The sequence below is a fragment of the Pristis pectinata genome, chromosome 25, assembly GCF_009764475.1.
Source record: "Pristis pectinata isolate sPriPec2 chromosome 25, sPriPec2.1.pri, whole genome shotgun sequence".
In the NCBI taxonomy this organism is placed as follows: domain Eukaryota; kingdom Metazoa; phylum Chordata; class Chondrichthyes; order Rhinopristiformes; family Pristidae; genus Pristis; species Pristis pectinata.
The window spans coordinates 24,890,159-24,910,693 of NC_067429.1; the positions used below are offsets into that span (position 1 = coordinate 24,890,159).

General features: G+C 42.6%; 1 protein-coding gene across 1 annotated transcript in view; it reads right to left on the bottom strand.

Moving 5' to 3' along the window:
• Positions 1 to 19,643, bottom strand: part of grnb (granulin b) — a 52,240-nt gene extending 32,597 nt beyond the window's left edge. The window contains exons 1-2 of the mRNA XM_052038403.1: positions 19,579 to 19,643; positions 15,753 to 15,821 (exon numbers count right to left, since the gene is read on the bottom strand). The gene's annotated coding sequence lies outside the window, so the exon portion shown is untranslated. The remainder of the gene's footprint in view (positions 1 to 15,752; positions 15,822 to 19,578) is intronic.
• Positions 19,644 to 20,535: the final 892 nt, after the last annotated feature.

Consider the following 20,535-nt stretch of genomic DNA (forward strand, 5'->3'; position numbering starts at 1 on the left):
GGACATATGTTGGTATGGGTAAAGGAATGGCTAGCAGGCAGGAAACAGCAAATAGGGATAAGGGGGTCATTTTCAACTTGGCAATGTGAAACTATTGGGGTACCGGAGGAATCAGCATTAGGACTTGGGAGGAAGTGAATGTAGCCACATTTACCAACAACAACAAACAGGTGGAAAGGACAAGTGGCAAGGAGGACACAGTGAAATACTGACAGCTCAGCCAAGTGGACAAAGTTACCAAATGGAAAATACTGTGGGTAAATGTGATCTTGCTCATTTTGGAAGGAAGAACAATGAGCTGAGCATTATTTAAAAGGAGAAAAGGTAGGGAAGTATCACAGCAATTGTAGAAGGCACTAATGAAGTCATATCCAGGAGTACCATGAACAACTTAGCCCTCTTTGAGGAAATATATTTCACTGGAAATGGTCCAGAAGGTTCACTAGAATGATCCTGGGTATTGAGGGTTAAGTGTTAAGAGTTTAGGAGGAAATCTTATTGAAACAGGAGATTTACTACACTAATTCCAAAATGAGGGGGTTGCCTTATCACCAGCAGCTAAAGAAATAAAATCTATATCCTTTAGAGTTTAGAAGAATGAGGGGTGATTTTATTGCAACCAAGATCCTCAGAGGATATAATGTTGAGATGTTTCCACTTGTGGGAAATCTTGAAAGGCAGGGGGATAGTTACAAGATCAGAGGGCTGTCATTTAAAACTGAAGTGCATAGGAACTTCTCGCAGAGGGTGGTGAATCTGTGGAATTCTCTACTCCGGGAATGCGGAAGCTAGATCACTTTGGATGTTTAAAGAGGAAGTAGCTAAAGGGCTATGGAGAATTGGCACTAAAGAGATGAAGCTTGGGGCAGATCAGCCACGATCATATTGAATGGCAGGGCAGGTTTGTGGGGCTAAGTGGCCTAGTCATGCTTCTGTTTAATGTTCTATGAGAATCTTAGACTAGACAGGGTAATTGCTGAGAGGATGCTTCCTCTCAAGGCGAATCCAGAACCAGAAAGCAACGGTCCCAAAATAAAGAGCACCTATTTAAGACCAAGATGAGGAAGAATGAGGGTTGAGTCTTTGGAGCTCTGTGTTAGAGCTGTGGGGGCAGAGCCCCTTGCACTTATCTAATGTTGAGAGAGACCTCTAATCAGTAAGAGTCAAGGATTATGGGAAAGGGCAGGAAAGTGGACTTGATCATTGAATTAGCCATGATCCTATTGAAAAGCAGAGCAAGCTCTAAGGGCTGAATGGCCTACTGTTCCCACATCTTATTGTCTTAAAGCAATGTCACTTCATTTTTGTTTATCCAAGAGCAGATATAGCCTCATCTTATGCTACCTTTCAGATGAGAATGTAGCAACCCCAGCATGCACTGCAGTACAGCGTCAAGACGCAAAGTTTTGTCACGGAGCCTCCAGTGTGGGACCAACTCATATCCTATAACTCCAAAGTGAGGTGCGCTAACAACTCTGCTTATTCCAGGCACCTTCTAAATCTCTGTAGCCTTTCAAAAGCCTGCAATCCTTTCTAGAGTGCTGCCCAGATTTGGATATAAAATTGAGATGCAACCTCTGCTGCTGTTTTAGTTCACCATTATTTTTGTATCTTTATGTCTCTGCTCTATGGCAAAGGTTCCATGTTTTTTCTTTAAAAAAAATGACACAGCAAACTCCCCTGCTATTTTCAAAGATTTCCGCACATGACCCCTCCAGATGCTCTAAAAACAGTACCATTGAATTGGTATTCTCTCATCATTTTTATCCCCCCTTCCAGAATGCACCAATTCTCAGTTCTCTGCATTAAATTCCATCTGACATGCATAAATCCATATCAGCTGCTCTCAGATTAGGTGACAATCACCATGTTAGGTCAAACTGTGGGATGCTGAGCCTGCAGCTTTTAGCTTAGTTTGTAACATCGCATCAGAAACAACTACTGCAGTTAACTCACCTTGACTGAGAAACTTTAAATAGTTTAACAGCAGTTTCTGTAACATCAGGTCCTCTACAATTTAATTTCAGCTACTTTGCTTCCAGCACTGCTGAGGTAATAGAGCCAATTAATCTCTGATACACAGGAATTTCCACATTTCACAAGAACACAAGCAACAGGAGTTGGCCAGGCTCCTCAAGCCTGCCCCACAATTCAAAATTACCACACTGATTTGTGCTGACCTCAACTCCTCTTCTGTGCCAGTTTCCACAGCCCTCAAATGTCAGTTTGTCCCAACTCATCCTAAAATCTATTCATTCATACCCATGAATGTTAACCTACAATGTTTTCTGGCTAAGCCATGCAAAGGTTCAAAATAAATAATTTCTTCTCATTTCCAAATCCTTCAGTGGTCTTGACCTTCTCCAACTCTCAACTATGAAGCACTATAACCCTTCAAGATACCTGTGCTCCTCTAATTCTGGCCTCTAAGCATCCTGGGCACTTGATCCCTTCACCAACCATCAATGCCCCAAATGCTCAATTACTACATTTTGACCAAGCTACCCCAAAATCTCATGCAAGTCTCCACTTTTTTTTAAATTACTTAGCACAGTTTGGGGGATGAAACAAAATATTGACCAGGTGGTAATACTATCCAGATCAGGATAGATTGCTTAAAGTACAGAGCCAGCCCAACCTAACCAAACTAATGCTTTATCAGAAAATACACCCAATGCAAGCCTGATACATTTAGTCAGGTCCTACCATGCTTCCTCTTTCACTGAGGTCTAATTCATTTTTAAAAACTTAAGTTATTAACATTTTAGAATCATTTACTTTTTTTTAATTATTCATCCATTCAATGTGGGACAGCACTGGCAAGAATTGCATTTACTATTAGCTGATTACCTTCTAGATTATTTCAGAGAACACTTGAGAATCTACTACAATGGTGAGTCTGGAGGCACGTAGCCCAGTCCAAGTAAGGATGTCAGATTTCCTTCTCAAAGCAACACGTATAGGGTTTTTCTGACAATCCTAAAGTTGAGGTCACCATATTAGCTTTTTAAATCCAGATCAACTCATTTCTATTTAAAGTCCCCAATTGCCACAATGTATTTCCAATTTATGTCTCTGGATCAAATGGTCCAGGTTTCTAGATGCAGTAGTCCATTCACTTTAACCACTGCACCTTAAAGCACTCTACATATTCTACATGGCATGAATGCAGGTAATACCAAAAAAAACTACCACAACTGCAAACCAATTCTGAACCTACCGAGTATTTCTGTATATGCAAGAAAAATACAAATTCCATAATGTACTTCAGAATTTATGAAAGTTCAGATATATTAAGGATACATTAAATATGAATATCTAAAAACAGATGGAAGAGCCCACATCACTGAAGACCTAAAGAAAAAAATCAAAATGTTACTTTTGAGATGCCAACAAAACAACTTCGGCAAATAGATTGACAGGATTCACGAATTTAACCACAAGCAGAAATTACTGACAGCCACATTCAAAATTGTGCCACTTACCCATTTTATATAGTTACGAATGCCACAAACACACTGTCTCCAAGGTAAAAGTGAAGGCATTCTGCCTAAATGTTTAATACCCAAATTCACTTTTTGAAAATAATCACTTCCAGCTGCACTTTCAGATTCACAGCTGACTGCTTTTGGCCATCAATTCAGCACAACACTTCCACAGCCATTTATTTCTTTATTACCCGCTACAAGAAAATATACACTTAAATCCATCCATTTGTTGTTCTTATTAATGCCCCATCTTCATCCCCTCAAACTGAAGCTACACGAAGCTACAAACCCAAGTATTCAAGAATTGCGCTTCGCACATTCTCAAGGCTTATGTACTAGAACATCCAAGAGACACCATGTTTCTCTTTGACCCAATTCTAATAAGAATTGTTTTTCTTAATCTTCCATGTTCACTGCAGGATATCCTGCATTTTCTATATAAAAATGCTTATTGTTGCTCCTTCAAAATTGCAAACTCCTTCCACAACCCCAATTCCTTTCCAAAGCCCCAAAACACACTGGCTTTCAGATGCACGCATTTATTTACTATCCACACTTTAAAGATGTCCAATTAGGTTTTCTCCCTTTCTGACATGAGACAATGGAACAAATTACATCAGGCATCGTCCTTCCTAGCGTCTTCACTTTCCAGCATTGTCAGCCCATCACCAGCCTCCAACACTTTACCTCCATTGTCCATCTCAAATCATTTTTGCTACTTCTTGCTTTATTGTTGACTGAATTTATTTGGATTTGTGCTTAGTTTTTTTTAGAAAGAAGCACAAGTCAAAAAGAAGAATTTATGTAATCAAATTGTACAACAAAGAGCTACTTCCTTAATTAAATGCCAGATTGGTAAGAGTAGACATCAACAGCAAAAATAACTAGCATCTGTCAATTTTGAGGTTTACTGTTCGAATGAAATTTGAAAGTCAGAAGCATATTGATTACTCAAGGGAGTCAAAGTGATCTTAAAGCCTAACCAGTATTTCCACTTCATGTGGAAAATGTGGAGTATTGTTTTCATCAACTCTGAACACCTGCAGTAAAATAATACTAAATGATCATTACACACCAGTGGCACAATAGGAGAAACTGTCCACAATTACTGTCAGTCCACAATTATTAAAACTGATACCCTACCACTGAAAGTTCAGTTTTAAAAATCTCCAACCTTAGTTAATATTATCAATCTTTCATTTCCTACTCTCAATTTACTTCCCTTTTCTATTTTCCTCTAACAAAATTGGCATTAAATGAAATATTCCAGATGACATTCTCAGTTCAGAAACTGCACTCAAGTGGCAAGGTCCTATTCATGTCCGAGAGTCTCTGCATACGATGATGCACCAAAAAGCTTCCACAGTTAAGTTCCAGTGCAAAAGCTTTCCAAATTCCTGCTGTCAAAATGCAAGTGTAATGAAAACGCATAAAATTGGTCCAAATTTTAAAAGAAATCTAAAGTACAGGGCAAGTAGGTATTATTGATAGAGTGAGCACACTTACTAAGTCAATACACCAGACCATTCAACCATCATCCAGGGGACAGGTATCAGAACTCCCATGTCCAAAGGACAGAGGGTTCAAGTCCCTCTCTAGAAACATGGGCACAATCCAAGTTAGACTTTAACCTTTAGTGTTGTATACTACAACAAAACAAGGTATTTTCTTAGAGGAGGTGTTAAATTCAAACCTGTCTCCAACCCATTCCAAAGTTACATCCACTCTCTCTGATAATATTCTACTGGCTAGCATCCCATCCTTCAAATTTCAGTTCAAAATTCTGCTTGTATTCCAACTTGCACCATCAAATTCATCCATCACACTACCCTCAACAATATACACTGGCTCCTAGAAGGACAGAGCAATGCAGCACAGGAACAGGCCCATCAGCCCTCAATGTCTATGCCAAACTAATCCCTTCTGCCTGCACATGATCCATATCCCTCCATTCCCTGCATATTCATGTGCCTATCTAAAAGCCTCTTAAATGCCACTATGCTTCCACCACCACTGGCAGCACATTCCAGGCATCTACCACTCTGCTCCACACATCTCCTTTAAACTTTCCCCCTCTCACCCTAAAGCTATGCGATTCGACATATCACCCTAGGAAAAAGATTCTTACCATCTACCCTATCAATGCATTTCATAATTTTATACACTTCTATCAGGTCTCCCCTCAGCCTCCAATGCTCCAGAGAAAACAATTCAGGTTTGTCCAACCTCTCCTTATAGCTCATTCTGGTAAACTTCTTCTGAACCTTCTCCAAAGCCTCCATGTCCTTCCTGTAATGGGGCAACTGGAACCACAGACAATACTCCAAGTGCAGCCTAACCAAAGTTTCATACAGCTGCCATATGACTTCTTGACTCTTATACTCAGTGCCCCAACCGATGAAGTCAAGCATGCCATACCCCTTCTTTACCACTTTCAGGGAGCTATGGGCTTGGACCCCAATATACCTCTGTACATCAATGCTATTAAGGGTCCTCCCATTAACTGTATACTTCCCCCTTACATTTGACCTCCCAAAGTGCAACACCTCACACTTTCCTGGATTAACTCCATCTACTGGTTCCTGATTTGGTAATGCCTACAATTTAAAACTCTTGACTTCAAATCCCTCCAAAGTCTTTTCCATCCCCATCTCTGCAATCCTAATCCTGATCCTGAACCCATGCATATCTGATTTACTTCTCTCCAATAGTCTGCCTTCAGCTGCCAAGCCACAGAACAATAAAGCAGTTGTGAAAAAATAATGAAAACTTCAAACAAAACTGCAGATGCTGTTAATCTAAATAGAAACAGGTAATGTTGTAAATACTCAGTTCAGGTCACAAAAAGTATACACGTATGCTTCCAAGACTGGTAATTTTAGTTAGAGGAGAGACTTGTTGGGCTGGGGTTGTTTTACTTGACACAAGACCCAAAGGAAGATTTAATGAAGGTGCACAAAATGAGAAGCCTGGATGTGATGACCAGGAACTACCTAATCCTGTGAGCAAAGCTGTTACAAAGACTGGAAAATAAATTGGTAAGATTCAAAGGAAGTGGAGGGAAAAAAGAATGGGTTTCACTTAAGTGATGGGACTCTGAACTACTTCTTCAAAAGTGGTGGTTGGGAGGGGGTGGGTGGTTTGTCAGTAGCAGGAACACTCACCACATTTAAAAAGTACTTGAATGTACACTGGAAGTGCTGTCACTTTACAAAGCTGATAAAAATTTGGGATGTGGGAAAAGGTCCAAACAGCTTTCCTAATGGGCTTCCTTCTGAAGGATAAAATTCTAGTTCCATAAAAGCTCTGAAATTCTCACTCCTTTCCATTCACTCCTTCAAATCTACCACTTTGATTAAGCTTTTGGTCACCTGTCCTTAGCTCTTTACATGGCTCATCACCATATTGAGAGGATTTTCAAACCGAAACATTAACTGTTTCTCTTTCTGCAATTGCTGCCTAACCTGCTGTTTCTAGCATTTATTACTTCAGATTTTCAACTGCAGTTTTTATTTTGATGTGCATCGTCAAATTTGGTTGGACAAGGCCTGAGAAAATTTACTATCAAAGGTGCTATTTCATTGCTCTGCATTGGAGATTGTCCATAAATTTGACTGGATTTCAAGCAGGAACTTTAAGAGGTGAGTTGTGTGCGCGCGCTTGTGAGTTTCACCTTGCAAGAGTCTAAATGAAGCACATTTGCAAATTGTTACTAGTTGATTGACTGATTAACACTGGTCCACTCACACAATGACCGCTCCACTGATACCTACCTTCCTTTTATTTGCTACAGTTAGTGGCAAGAAGAGCCTCCTGCCGCAAGAAGAGCCAGGTATACTGCTTTTGATACTGTTGGGGTCATGGGGGGCAGTGCCCAGGTCTCTGGCAGTGAGCCTGGTTGTGTGGCGCGGAAGGGAAGGGGGAAGAAAAGGAGAATGGTAGTCATAGGGGACTCCACAGTAAGGCGGGGGGTGGGGGGGGGGGTGTGGAGGGGGTGGATTCTGTGGACATGAAAAAGACTCCTGCATGTTATGTTGCCTGCTGGGTACCAGGGTCATGAATGTCTCTGATCAGGTCCACAGCATTCTGAAGTGGGATGGTAAACAGCCAGAAGTCATGGTACACATTGGTACCAATGACATAGGTAGGAAGAGAGTGGAGGTCCTGAATAGGCAATATAGGGAAGCAGGACCTCAAGGGTATAATCTCTGGATTGCTGCCTGTGCCACATGCCAATGAGGGCAAGAACAGGTTGATTTGGCAGATGAATGTGTGGCTGAGGATTTGGGGCAGGCTTTCAGGTTTGTTGATCATTGGGATCTCTTCTGGGGAAGCTATGACCTGTACAAAAGGAACATGTTACACCTGAACTGGAGGGGGACCAATATTCTTGCGGGAAGATTTGCTAGAACGGTTGAGGAGGGTTTAAACCAGTTCAGCAGGGGGATGGGAACCAGAGTGATAGGTCAGAGATTGGTACATTTAGTGTACAAGTAGATGCAGCATGTAGAAAGGCTGTGAGGAAGGATAGGCGGTTGAAAGGGCAGAACTGCAGTCAGTTGGATGGGCTGAAGTGTGTCTAATGCAGGAAGTATCAGGAACAAGGGTGATGAACTTAGAGCATGGGTAAGTACGTGGAACTATGATGTGGTGGCCATTACAGGGACTTGGCTGTTGCAAGGGCAGGAATGGCTGCTGGATATTCCAGTGTTTAATTTCAAAAGGGACAGAAGAGATGGGGGAGTGGCTTTGCTGATCAGGGACAGTGTCACAGCTGTAGAAAGGGAGGACATCCTGGAGGGATTGTCTGAGTCAGTATGGGTGGAACTCAGAAACAGGGAAGGAATGATCACTCTATTGGGAGTATTCTACAGACTCCCCCAATAGCAACAGAGACAGTGAGGAGCAGATCGGGAGGCAGATTTTGGAGAGATGCAAAAATAACGTTGTTGTCATGGGTGATTTCCACTTCCCTAATATTGCTTTGCACCTCCTTAGTTTAAAGGGGATAGATGGGGCAGAGTTTGTTAGGTGTGTCCAGGAAGGATTCCTAACACAGTATGTGGACAGGCTGACTAGAGGAGAGGCCATACTGGACCTGGTGCTAGGCAATGAGCCTGATCAGGTTTCAGATCTCTCAGTGGGAGAGCATTTTGGAGACAGTGACCATAACTCCTTGACCTTTACCATAGCCTTGGAGGGGGATAGGAGCAGACGATATGGGAAAGTATTTAATTGGGGGAGGGGAAATTATGATGCTATTAGGCAGGAACTTGGGAGTGCAAATTGGGAACAGATGTTCTTGGAGAAGTGCACAGCAGAAACGTGGAGGTTACTTAGTGAGTACTCGCATGGAGCTCTGGATAGGTTTATCCCCATCAAGGCAGGGTAACGATGGTAGAGTGAAGGAACAGTGGTTGACAAGAGATGTAGAATATCTTGTCAAGAGGAAGAAAGAAGCTTACCTAAGGTTTAGAAAGCATAGATCAGACAGGGCTCTGGAGAGTTGCAAGGTAGCCTGGAGGAAGCTTAAGAATGGAATTATAGCTCTCCTAAGGGGGCATGAGAAGGCCTTGGTGAGTAGGATTAAGGAAAACCCCAAGGTGTCCTACACCCACGTGAAGAATAGGAAGGTGACTGGAATGAGGGTAGGACCAATCAAGGATAAAAGAGAAAACTTGCTGGATTCAGAAGAGGCAGGGGAGGTCCTTAATGAATACTTTGCTTCAGTATTCACCAGCGAGAGAGAGAGCTTCACGTTTGTGAGGATGGCGTACGACAGGCTGATACGCTAAGGCATGTTGATGTGAGGAAAGAGGATGTGCTGAAGCTTCTGAAAAACATTAGGATAGGTAAATCACTGGGGCCAGACGGGATATATCCAAGATTATTACAGGAAAGGAAGAGATTGCTGTGCCTTTGGCGATGATCTTTGCGTCCTCACTGGCCACAGGAGTAGTGTCAGATATTGTTCCTTTATTTAAGAAAGGAGTAGGGAATAACCCTGGGAATTACAGACCAGTGAGTCTTACTTCAGTTGTGGGCAAATTACTGGAGAAGATTCTTAAAGACAGGATTTATGGGCATTTGGAGAAGCATAGGCTGATTAGGGACAGTCAGCATAGCTTTGTCAGGGGCAGTCCGTGCCTCGAGCCTGACTGAATTCTTTGAGGATGTAACGAAGCACATTGAAGGTAGAGCAGTGGGTGTGGTGTACATGGATTCTAGTAAGGCGTTTGATAAAGTTCCTCATGGAAGGTTCGTTCAGAAAGTCAGGAGGCATGGGATCAAGGGAAACTTGGCTGTGTGGATTCAGAATTGGCTCGCACAGAGAAGACAGGGTGGTGATAGATGGAGCATATTCTGTCTGGAGGTCAGTGACCAGTGGTGTTCTGCAGGGATCTGCTCTGGGACCCCACTCCGTGATTTTTATAAATGACTTGGATGTGGAAGTGTGGGTAAGTTTGCTGATGACAAAGGTTGGTGGTGTTGTGGATAGTGTAGAAGGTTGCTGTAGGTTACAACAGGACATTGATAGGATGCAAACCTGGGCTGAGAAGTGGCAGATAGAGTTCAACCTGGAAAAGTGTGAAGTTACACACTTTGGAAGATCAAATTTGAAGGCAGAATACAAGGGTAATGGTAGAACTCTTAGCAGTGTGGAGGAACAGAGGGATCTTGGTGTCCACGTCCATAGATCCCTCAAGGTTGCCACGCAGGTCGATATGGTTATTAAGGCAGCGTATGGTGTTGGCCTTCATCGGTCAGGGTATTGAGTTCAAGAGCTGTGAGATAATGTTGTAGCTCTATAGAACTCTGGTCAGACCACACGGAGTATTGTGTTCAGTTCTGGTCACCTCATTATAGGAAGGACGTGGAGGCTTTAGAGGGTGCAGAGGAGATTTACTGGGATGCTGCCTGGTTGAGTGAGCTAGGGCTTTTCTCTTTGGAGAGGAGGATGAGGTGACTTGACGGGGATGGGCATTGATCGAGTCAGTCAGACTTTTTCCCCCAGGGTGAAAATGGCTAACATGAGGGGGCATGATTCTAAGGTGATTGGAGGAAGGTTAAGGGGATGTCAGATGCAAGATTTTTTTTGTACAGTGGCGGGTGCGTGGAACGCACTGTCAGCAGAGATTGTGGGGGCAGATACATTAAAGGCATTCAAGAGACTCAAATAGCTACATGAATGATAGAAAAAAGGGAGGGCTATGTGGGAGGGAAGGGTTAGATAGATATTAAAACAAAATAAAATGTCGGCACAACATCGTAGGCTGAATGGCCTGTACTGTACTGAAATGTTCCATTTCCTAAATTGCTTGTGGCTCCACTTCAAAGTACTTTACTGACTGTGAAACTGGCACATCTTGAAGAATTGAAAGGAAATTTGTTTTTTTTTAAAACATCAACATTTAAGCTTGCAATACCATGATGCCATAGTTTTAACAAATGTCAATCCTCCTCTTAAAATGAACTAGCCTGTTTTCCCAGGATATGTATAGCATCACACTGCAGTGCTAAAAGTTACAGATGAATAGTAATCAATCATTACATTAGTTCAGAGTGAAAGTCTTCAATTTTTGGACAACCATTTACAAATGTATAGATTTTTTTTAGTTTGTGCAGTTAAATACCATGAAACCAGCATTCATGTACGCTCTACAACACAAGTTTGATCCATGGATAGCATGCAATATACAACCAAAGTGAGACTGTTGCAAAACTAGTGTATACAGGCAGATCACTGAAAGACAATAAGAGACTGTGCAAAATAAACTTTTGCAGAGTGGGAAACTATTCAGCACAATAGCACAGAAATCACTGGAATTGCATGCTTGCTCCCAGACACGCCAAGTTTGAGATAAGTCCCCACTCTAATGATTTTCTTTGCTTTTGACATTTTGAAAATAAGGACAAATGTCAAAAAGACCAGCAACTAATGCCAGTCTAAAATAAAATTTAAATGTCAGGAAATTCCCAACTAATTAGGCAGGTGGAGAGTGAATCAGAGTTAACACTGCATCAAAACAGGAAGTAGCTGGAGACAGGCAAGATCACAGGATGGCACCCTCCTATGCTCTATAGCCTCCTCCTTCACCTTCTCCCAACAGCCCTGCAAATTCCTTCCTTTCAGATATTTTCCAGCTCCCCTTTGAACATTATGGGAACAAAAGGTGTAAACTCTTCAGAAGAATGGGGATACATGTGCTTTGTCACAGGAGACAGAAGTTCACTTACAAAACAACACATGAACAATTTGCTTGTTGGGTCTTAAGCTGTTGATGCAAACTACATGTTTCAGCTTCTCTGAAATTTATATCAATTGAGAAGTGGCACAAAATAAAACCATTGTCCTACAGGAGCACATTATAAAACAGCATCTTCCATGCTGAGAGCCATTAAAAAAAATGGGGTTTATGATAGGAAAGATGCTATAAACGACCAAAGCGTAACAACTGAAGATAAAAATCTTAGATTGCGAAAAATCTGGAATAAAAATATTGGATTGTTGATTATCCAAAAAAATGATGGACTCAACATTACACAGAGGATAGAAGGAGAGAAAGAAGATGAGGGTGACTTGATAGAGGTGTATAAGATGAGGCATAGATCGAGTGGACAGTCAAAGACTTTCCCCCCAGTGTGACAATAGCTAAGAGGGGGACATGATTTTAAGGTGATTGGAGGAAGGTACAAGGGGGATGTCAGGGGTAAGTGCTTCCTTTTTTAAAAACACGGAGTGGTGGGTGCATGGAACACACTGCCAGCAGAGGTTGTGGGGGTAGATACATTAGGGACATTTAAGAGACTCTTAGATAAACACATGAATGATAGAAAAATAAGGGGCTCTGTGGGAGGGAAGGGTTAGATAGATATTACAACAGGATAAAATGTTGGCACAACATTGTGGGCTGAAGGGCCTGTACTGTGCTGTAGTGTTCCATGTTCTAAAAAATGCTTGCATCAGTATTTACTGGAGCATCATGGGGACCCAAATACTGGAGTCAAAGTGGGAGAGAGATAGAATGAAATGACAGGAGACTGGAACCTCCAGGTCACGCTAGTGTGCTGAATTGTCACCTAATCTGCTTGGTTCTCCCAACTTGCATGTAAATACTGCCTCACATGTAAAGGCCGTTTAATGCACTGAGCAATGGGAAGAGGAAGGGCAGGTGTGGCATCTTCTGCAATTGCAATGGAAAGATACGATTAGAAGGAAAGTGGACTAGTGTGCTAGAGAAAACTGGGAACATGTCCATTTAAAACATCAGACAGGGAGGGGAAGATTTGCTTAGTGGTGGCATCATATTATAGATGCCAGAAGAGTAATTGGATATGAATGCTAGTGGGGTGGGAAGTAAAGACAAGGGGAAATCCCACTCAGTTTGAGAAGGGGGGGGGGGGGGGGGGGGGGGGGGGGGAGGACACAAAATTTGGGGAGAGTAGAATTGAGTGTCTCCTTCACTTCTGCAAATGTCTTGTCAACTATTGTGGAGGAACAACAAAAAAAAGGAAGACAATGGTGGCACTGACATGGAAAGTGGCATCACCAGAACTGATGCAGAGGTTAGAGTCCAATATATTACAAAAATCAACACATTAGCTTCGCTAAATACCAAAATTAAATCCTACTGTTCAAATAGGAGCACTAATCAGATTGCTGGCCTAACCTGAACCAGTTAGTGACAGAAGGAACTGCAACATTTCCCCTGTACAAAACAAAAGTGCATCTTAAAGATTCAAATGCTAGTTCAATTTAGGAAAGACTCATTCCAGCTCTTAAAAAAATTGGACTATATCATTGATGCCTACCTCTTGTTCAATTGAAACCACAATGAGAAAACCTGTACTGAAAAACACCCTTGATAACAAAAACACTGCATTTTTATGAGTGCACAAAATGCAATGTCACCAACAATGCCTGAGCAGCCTAGAACTGAGGGGTTGGTAATGGTTATTCCAAGTATATTGACGGCTGCTGGCAAGTTTCAGTAGTTCTACCAACCAAAACTCCCAACTGTTTAATCTGATATTTTTATCCATCAGACAAGTGACAACTGATACAGATACATATTAATATGCATATGCATACAGATTAAAATCTGATTTAACTTAAACCCTCTTTCTGAAATGACAGAGCAAACACCTTATTTTGCAACAAAGTAATTGCAAAGATGTGCTTTTAGAAACCAGTCCTAGCTTAAATCTTTGAAAAGTTTTAATTGTTATTTGACAAGCTATTTTTAAGTGTCTTGCAGGCTTGCACCCAAAGCCACACAATGCTGATTCCTAGTTGCTCCAAGACAGCAGTAACAAGCATTTACCTTTGAACCAATGCAATCCTACCAAATATTGGCTAGAACTTTCTAGGATGTTAATCAAGTGCAGGCGAGGGTAAACCAGGCATGTCCAGGTAAGGATGGCTTCCCCAACAAGATGGCATTTTCTCATTACTGTTCTCACTATTCCAGTTTACAGAAGTTAAATTTCAGTTAGTGCACATTCACCTTGTTTAATGTTCCCTTGTGCTATTTTATCAAAGTTGGCTATTCAAATTTTCATCAAAATAAGACCAACAGGAAACTAACCGTTTCAATTCCAAGCACTGAACTAATATATGCAAATTTAGCAAGCTATTACATCAACACCATTCTGTAGTCAATAATATAATAACAGCCTTCAAATTAGATACCCCAGCATCAGTCCCAATAAATCCAAAGTTTAATGCAGACTAACTTACAAGGTAAGGAACTGCAAATTCATTGAAACAAGACTTGCTGACGGTCAGAAAATAATTTCCTTGGTAATTTAGTCTATTCAAGAACAATAACAAAACAAAATCTGACAGCAGCTAATCTGTAGAAATTGGATGAAGCAAAAATGTACTTAAAACAACTTCAAAATTTACAATTTTAAAGCACTGGAACCAGGCTCAAGCCCAAATCAGTGCAAACAAATAATACCATATCATGTTTGTCAATTGCACAATTCAGCACTTTAAATTGCTCCATCGCTACCACATCCAAGTATTTCAACATCAGGTAACTCAAGCTGTCCAGGTCACTGCTCAAATTGTGCACCATCATAAAAATTATTGGTCAGCTGTTGAAGACCAGTAATTCAGTCTATTTCAAGAACAAAACAAAACCTGACAGCAGCTAATCTGTAGAAATTAGATGAAGCAAAAGTGTAGACCAGTACTCCAAAGCACTAAAAGCTGGATTGCATGTCAACAAACCAATTAAAAATGCCAAAGTAATCAAATGTACTCCTAGCCATATAAAATTCAATAGTAAAATTGCATCAAATCTTCTCGGACTTGGTTGGTCTGCACAGCATTCAGGGCTCTTTACTAGAAGCAGTGCAAAGCACTGGAGGACATGCACGAGAGATTTACAAGGATAGGACAAGAAATGAAATAAGGAAACAGTGAGGTGCTTTTACTTAACAGGAAAAAGAATTGGAGACTTGACAGGGGCCTTTAAAATTATTAATGAAATCAATAGGGTAGAAATGCAGGGAGTGCTTCCATTTGTTAATGAATTAAACCAGAACCCACAAAATTCAAGGTTATTCCTGATTAAATCAGATAGAGAAAAATGGAGTCATTACTCAATGCTTGGGAAGTTGAACCCTACCACAGGAAACAATTGAGGGAAATAGTTTGGACCCTTTCAAAGGGAAACTTCTGAGAGACAGAAAAGGTAATAGAAATAAAAGCCAAAAGGCTGAGACATTGTATATAGTACAAGACAGACCATTTAGCCTAATGATCTGCTTCTTTGCTCCACATTCTATTTAAATCCAAATAAATATCAGGTACAATGTCATAATGAACAAGCCTGGAAAAGCCAAGGCTCAATAGATTGGGTATTTAAGTTCGCCATAAAGATCAGAAAGGTCTCAATTACAGTTCCTTTATTTGGACAAACTAGCAACAGTGACTAAACTGACCTGGATTCCTCAATTATGAAGGGGGAAAGCAGCAGAAAAATCACTGCAAGTTCTAATTGTTATCTTGCACCAGAACTTTAGCCTCAGGTTAAGTAGTCAAAACCTAAATTGCTTTTGGATTTAACCCAAATTAACAACCAATTCCCATTACCACCATGCCCAGAGCAGAGGAGACCATATAAAGTGCTCTGGTTGACACGACAACATTTACTGCAGCATTCGAGCAGAGCAGAAATTCAAAGCCCAACTTATAGAACTTATCACTAATTTTTTGTTACTAATCCATTGAAGAAATATAATGCATCTCACCCAAACTTAGTAACAGCAACGCTTTGAAGAGAAAAGGCACACTTGATGTTTTGAATGCAAGGTTCAGATCTGAAATCAAACATGAAGCAATTAGGGTGTTGCAACACTGCAGCCTCAAACCAACACTCTCAGCAACTTAACCACATTTGGTATAAAAATCACATACTGTGTGACCATTGGCAGAGGTTCCAGATATTAAGATCTTGTTTCTGTACTGAAATTAATAAACTCAGACTTGAGCATCCCTATTTTTGTGGTTAGGTTTTACAAAGAAACTCACAGCTTCCTTTCTTCAAGACCTACATGCCTCCATAAGCAGGAGGCAAGAAATTGCCAAAGAAAAATGTTACCATTTAGCGGTTAGTCACAAGGACTTGCATTTATAGAAAATTTAATATGTCCCAGGCACTTCACAACTTCAGACAACAGTCACCTTAGATATTTGACCTCCATATCTTAAATAAAAGGACACTCATATTACTCAGCTCTAGGTCAAATTCTGCCCAGACTAGACAGACAAAGATAAAAGTAGAACATAGCTTGTATAGAATACAAACACAGCGTCAACTCATTGATGAGTCAATGATTTTCTAACTACTTACTACTATATTTTTAGCAGTGGAAAAACCAGACAAAATTACCAAGATACACAAGTAAAAATGGACCTTAAGGAACACGAAACAGGTTACTTGGTGCGAGGACCTTCTTGCACCATGAATCCGAGTAGCCTACTGTAATAAGAAACATGAGAACAGCGATGCAGCCAGTAGAGTCGCTGCCTCACTGCCCTAGCAGCCCAGATTTAATCTTAATCTCTTGGATGGAGTTTGCACATTCTCCCTGTGACCACATGGATTTCCTCTGGGTGCTCCAGTTTCCTCCCACATCCCCAACACCTGAAGTTTGGTAGGTTAATTGACCATTAAATTGCCATAGTGTTTAGGTGAGTAGTAGAATCTTGGGAAATTAATGAGATTAGCATCTGATTAGTCCAAATGGGTGCTTGATAATAACTGCGGACTCGGTGGACCGAAGGGCCCATTCCTGTGCTGTATGACTGACTCAAAATTAAAGCATAGGCAGGAAATATAATAAATGTTTCCTGAACAATTTTGGAAAGCAAATTGTGTCAGACTACCATCTAAAATTTAATTTGCTTCCTGGTGCAATACGAGCCAGAATCAGTGAGCTTTGCCAGTAAATAACAATGCACAGCTACATTAAACTCCTCCAATCAAAAAACAATTTTCACCCTGACTTATTCTACAAATAAAAGGGAGAGTCTTACAACTGCAAGTGGCATCAACTCATTAAAAACACTTAAGTCTGGTATGACAAGTTCTGAACTGCATGCTTTTTTCTCCAATTCTTTGTGTGTGGAATGCAAACTTATCTTTAACCGCTCCCCTGCATCTAGGGCATTACAATGTACAACATGGCATCAGCAGAATTAGTCTACCCATTACTAGTTGGGCCCCAAACATGGCAGTGGGCCCTATCTAAGTAGCTGGTGGTAGAGCAGCAACTGCAAATCTATTAACACAACAGTGAGCCAAAGAGGGGAACAAAGCTAATGCTCTGGTCTCTACACCAGCAGCATCAAACCACAATTTCCCTCATGTGGTTTATTTGCATGGCAAGCCTTGGAAATCCCACCCAAGGTTTCTGATTTACTGTATCTCTCATTGCAAAATATGTTCCTTAAACAAAAAATCACTAAACATAGAATCAGAGAGTTAGAGGGCACAGAAGCCCAACTTGTCCATGCTGACCAAGCCATTTCCTGCACTAGTCCTATTTGCCTGCACTTGGCCCCTATCCCCCTTCACCTTTCCAAGCATGAACTTGTCCAAATGTCTTAAATGTTGTAATTATACACACCACTTCCTCTGGCAGCTCATTCTATACCTACCACCCTGTGTGGAAAAACTTACCCTTCAGATCCCCTTTAAATCTTTCCCCTCTCACCGTAAACCTATGGTTTTAGACTTCACCTACCCTAGGAAAAAGACTGACCATCCACCTTATCTACACCCCTCATGATTTTATAAACTTTTATAAGGTCACCTCCCAGCCTCCTATGCTCCAATGTGAACAGTCCCAGCCTATCTAGTCTCTCCTTATAACTCAAGCACTCCAGTCCCAGCAACATCCTCATGAATTTTTCCTGCACCTGCTCTAGCTTAATCACATCTTTCTTATATTATGGCAAACAGAACTGTACACAATACTCTTAAGTGCAGTCTCTCTAATATCTTATGCAGCTGTAACGTGACATCCCAACTCTTGTACTCAATGCCCAGCCCGATGAAGGTAAGCGCGCTTTACGCCACCTTCACTACCTTGTCTACCTGCATGGCCACTTTCAGGAAACTATGTTCTCGTACCCCAAGTGTCTCTATTCTACAACACTCCCCACGGCACTGTCATTCACTGTATACGTCATTCACTGTATACATCCTTCCCTGGTTTAGCTTTCCAAATGCATCACTTCACACTTGACATCAAGTTCCACCTGCCATTATTTTGCCCACTTTTCCAGTTGATCTAGATCCTGTCGTAACCTTCAACAAACTTCTTCACTGTCCTCCACACCACCAATTTTAGCATCATCCATAAACTAATAATGCAACCAATTTGCATCCAAATGTTTAATATACAAGACAAAGAAACTCAGCACCAATCCCAATTAAAAATACATTTTGTTTGATAAAACTTCTCTAAAGTACCTTAAGAGACACTATAACATTAAGAACAATACTAATACAAGAGGTTGTTCAAGAGTGAGGAAGTAAATACCAAAATTACCCAGTCTCCAAAGCAGCAGCACAAGATTCATCTCCCTAAAGATCAAACTCAGCTAAGTCAAAAATCACAAACTTTGGTTTCACTTCCACCACTACTTCACCCACGACCTGGCTGTTACTTAAAACAACGAAGCATAGAAACACAATAGACCTTTACAAATCAGATTAAGATTTGATCACCATCCTGCCACAGAGGTCCCAACACAAATAATCACAACCACATAAAAAACTGGGGGGGGAGCGGATGGAGTTGGAAGGGCCGGGGGGGGGGGGGGGGGGAAGAGGTGTGGGGGGGGGGGGGAAGAGGTGTGGGGCAGGAGGAAGGCGGGGGAGGGTTGGAAGTGTGGGGCAGGAGGGCCGGTGGGGTGGCGGGCCGGGGAAGGGGAGGGAGGGCGGAGAGAGGGGGCAGGAGGGAGGGCGGAGAGAGGGGGCAGGAGGGAGGGCGGAGGGAGGGGGCAGGAGGGAGGGGGCAGGAGGGAGGTCCGGGGAAGGGGAGAGAGGGCGGAGAGAGGGGGCAGAAGGGAGAGCCGGGGAAGGGGAGAGACGGCGGAGAGAGGGGGCAGGAGGGCCGGTGGGATGGGGGGCAGAAGGGAGGGCCGGGGAAGGGGAGAGAGGGGGCAGGAGGGCCGGTGGGGTGGGGGGCAGAAGGGAGGGCCGGGGAAGGGGAGAGAGGGGGCAGGAGGGCCGGTGGGGTGGGGGGCAGAAGGGAGGGCCGGGGAAGGGGAGAGAGGGGGCAGGAGGGCCGGTGGGGTGGGGGGCAGAAGGGAGGGCCGGGGAAGGGGAGAGAGGGGGCAGGAGGGCCGGTGGGGTGGGGGGCAGAAGGGAGGGCCGGGGAAGGGGAGAGAGGGGGCAGGAGGGCCGGTGGGGTGGGGGGCAGAAGGGAGGGCCGGGGAAGGGGAGAGAGGGAGGCGGGTGTGGTTTGGGCACCAGCTGCGCCCCAGCCTTTTTCAGCCGCATTATTTCCCCTGGCCGCCGCCGCCCCCCTCCCGGGAACAGCTCCGCACCCGGCCCTGACCGACCTTCAGCCGCCTGCCCGCCGGCGATCCGGAGCCGCTCCCCAGCAACAAACTCACCTCCCCGCCGGCGCCGCTCCTCTGCCGCACCGTCCCGCCCTCCGCTCCCATTGGCGCAGAGACCTGTCACATGAGCTTCATGTGAGCGCCGCGGCGGGACCGGTTGGCCATTAGTGGGCGGGGCGTCTAGGGGCGGGACCTAGAGCCGGTGGGCGGGGCTTCCTTACAGTGAAACTAAAAGATTCCTTCTCTTTTCTACTTGGGGAAATTTCTTTAGTGACAGTTAGGGTGATCCAGTTTCATCGGTTTACAAAAAGTGTCCTCTTTTTAAGTAGCAATTTAAGATTAAAGCAAAAACATGACAACAACCTGGTCATTCATTCATAACATTATTACCTGTGCCATTATTATTACACACTCCAATTCGTTCAGTAATCAGCAGTCTCGGACGGACCCAAGTGTACCGACAGACACCATCAGCTCCCTCTTCAGTGCCACCCTTGTGAAACACGCCGGCAGTCGTTCATCACTTATGCAACCACCTGGTGCCTGGTCAAAGAGCAGCCCTACAAGGAAGTCCTTTGATATTTCATTGTTAATCAATTTTTACTCGCTTGTCAAACGAACTATTGCAGAGAGAAGGAACGTAAAATTAACATACTGGGACTTCCAAACTTTCAAAGGGTTTGTTGACCTCACATCGTGAACAGCATGTTCAAAATTCAATTTTTAATGACTTGCTTTTCTCAAGAGTCATAGAATTTTACAAAATAAAACAGGACCTTCGGCCCATTGAGTGCACACTGACCATCATACCTATCTATACTAATCCCACTTGCCTGCAATAATTCCATATTTCTCGTTCATTTAAATGCCTGTCCAGATGACTCTTAAATGTTGTTACATTCCTTAGCACTAAGGCACTTTTCGTACCCTAACCCCATCATATCCATTTGGTAACAA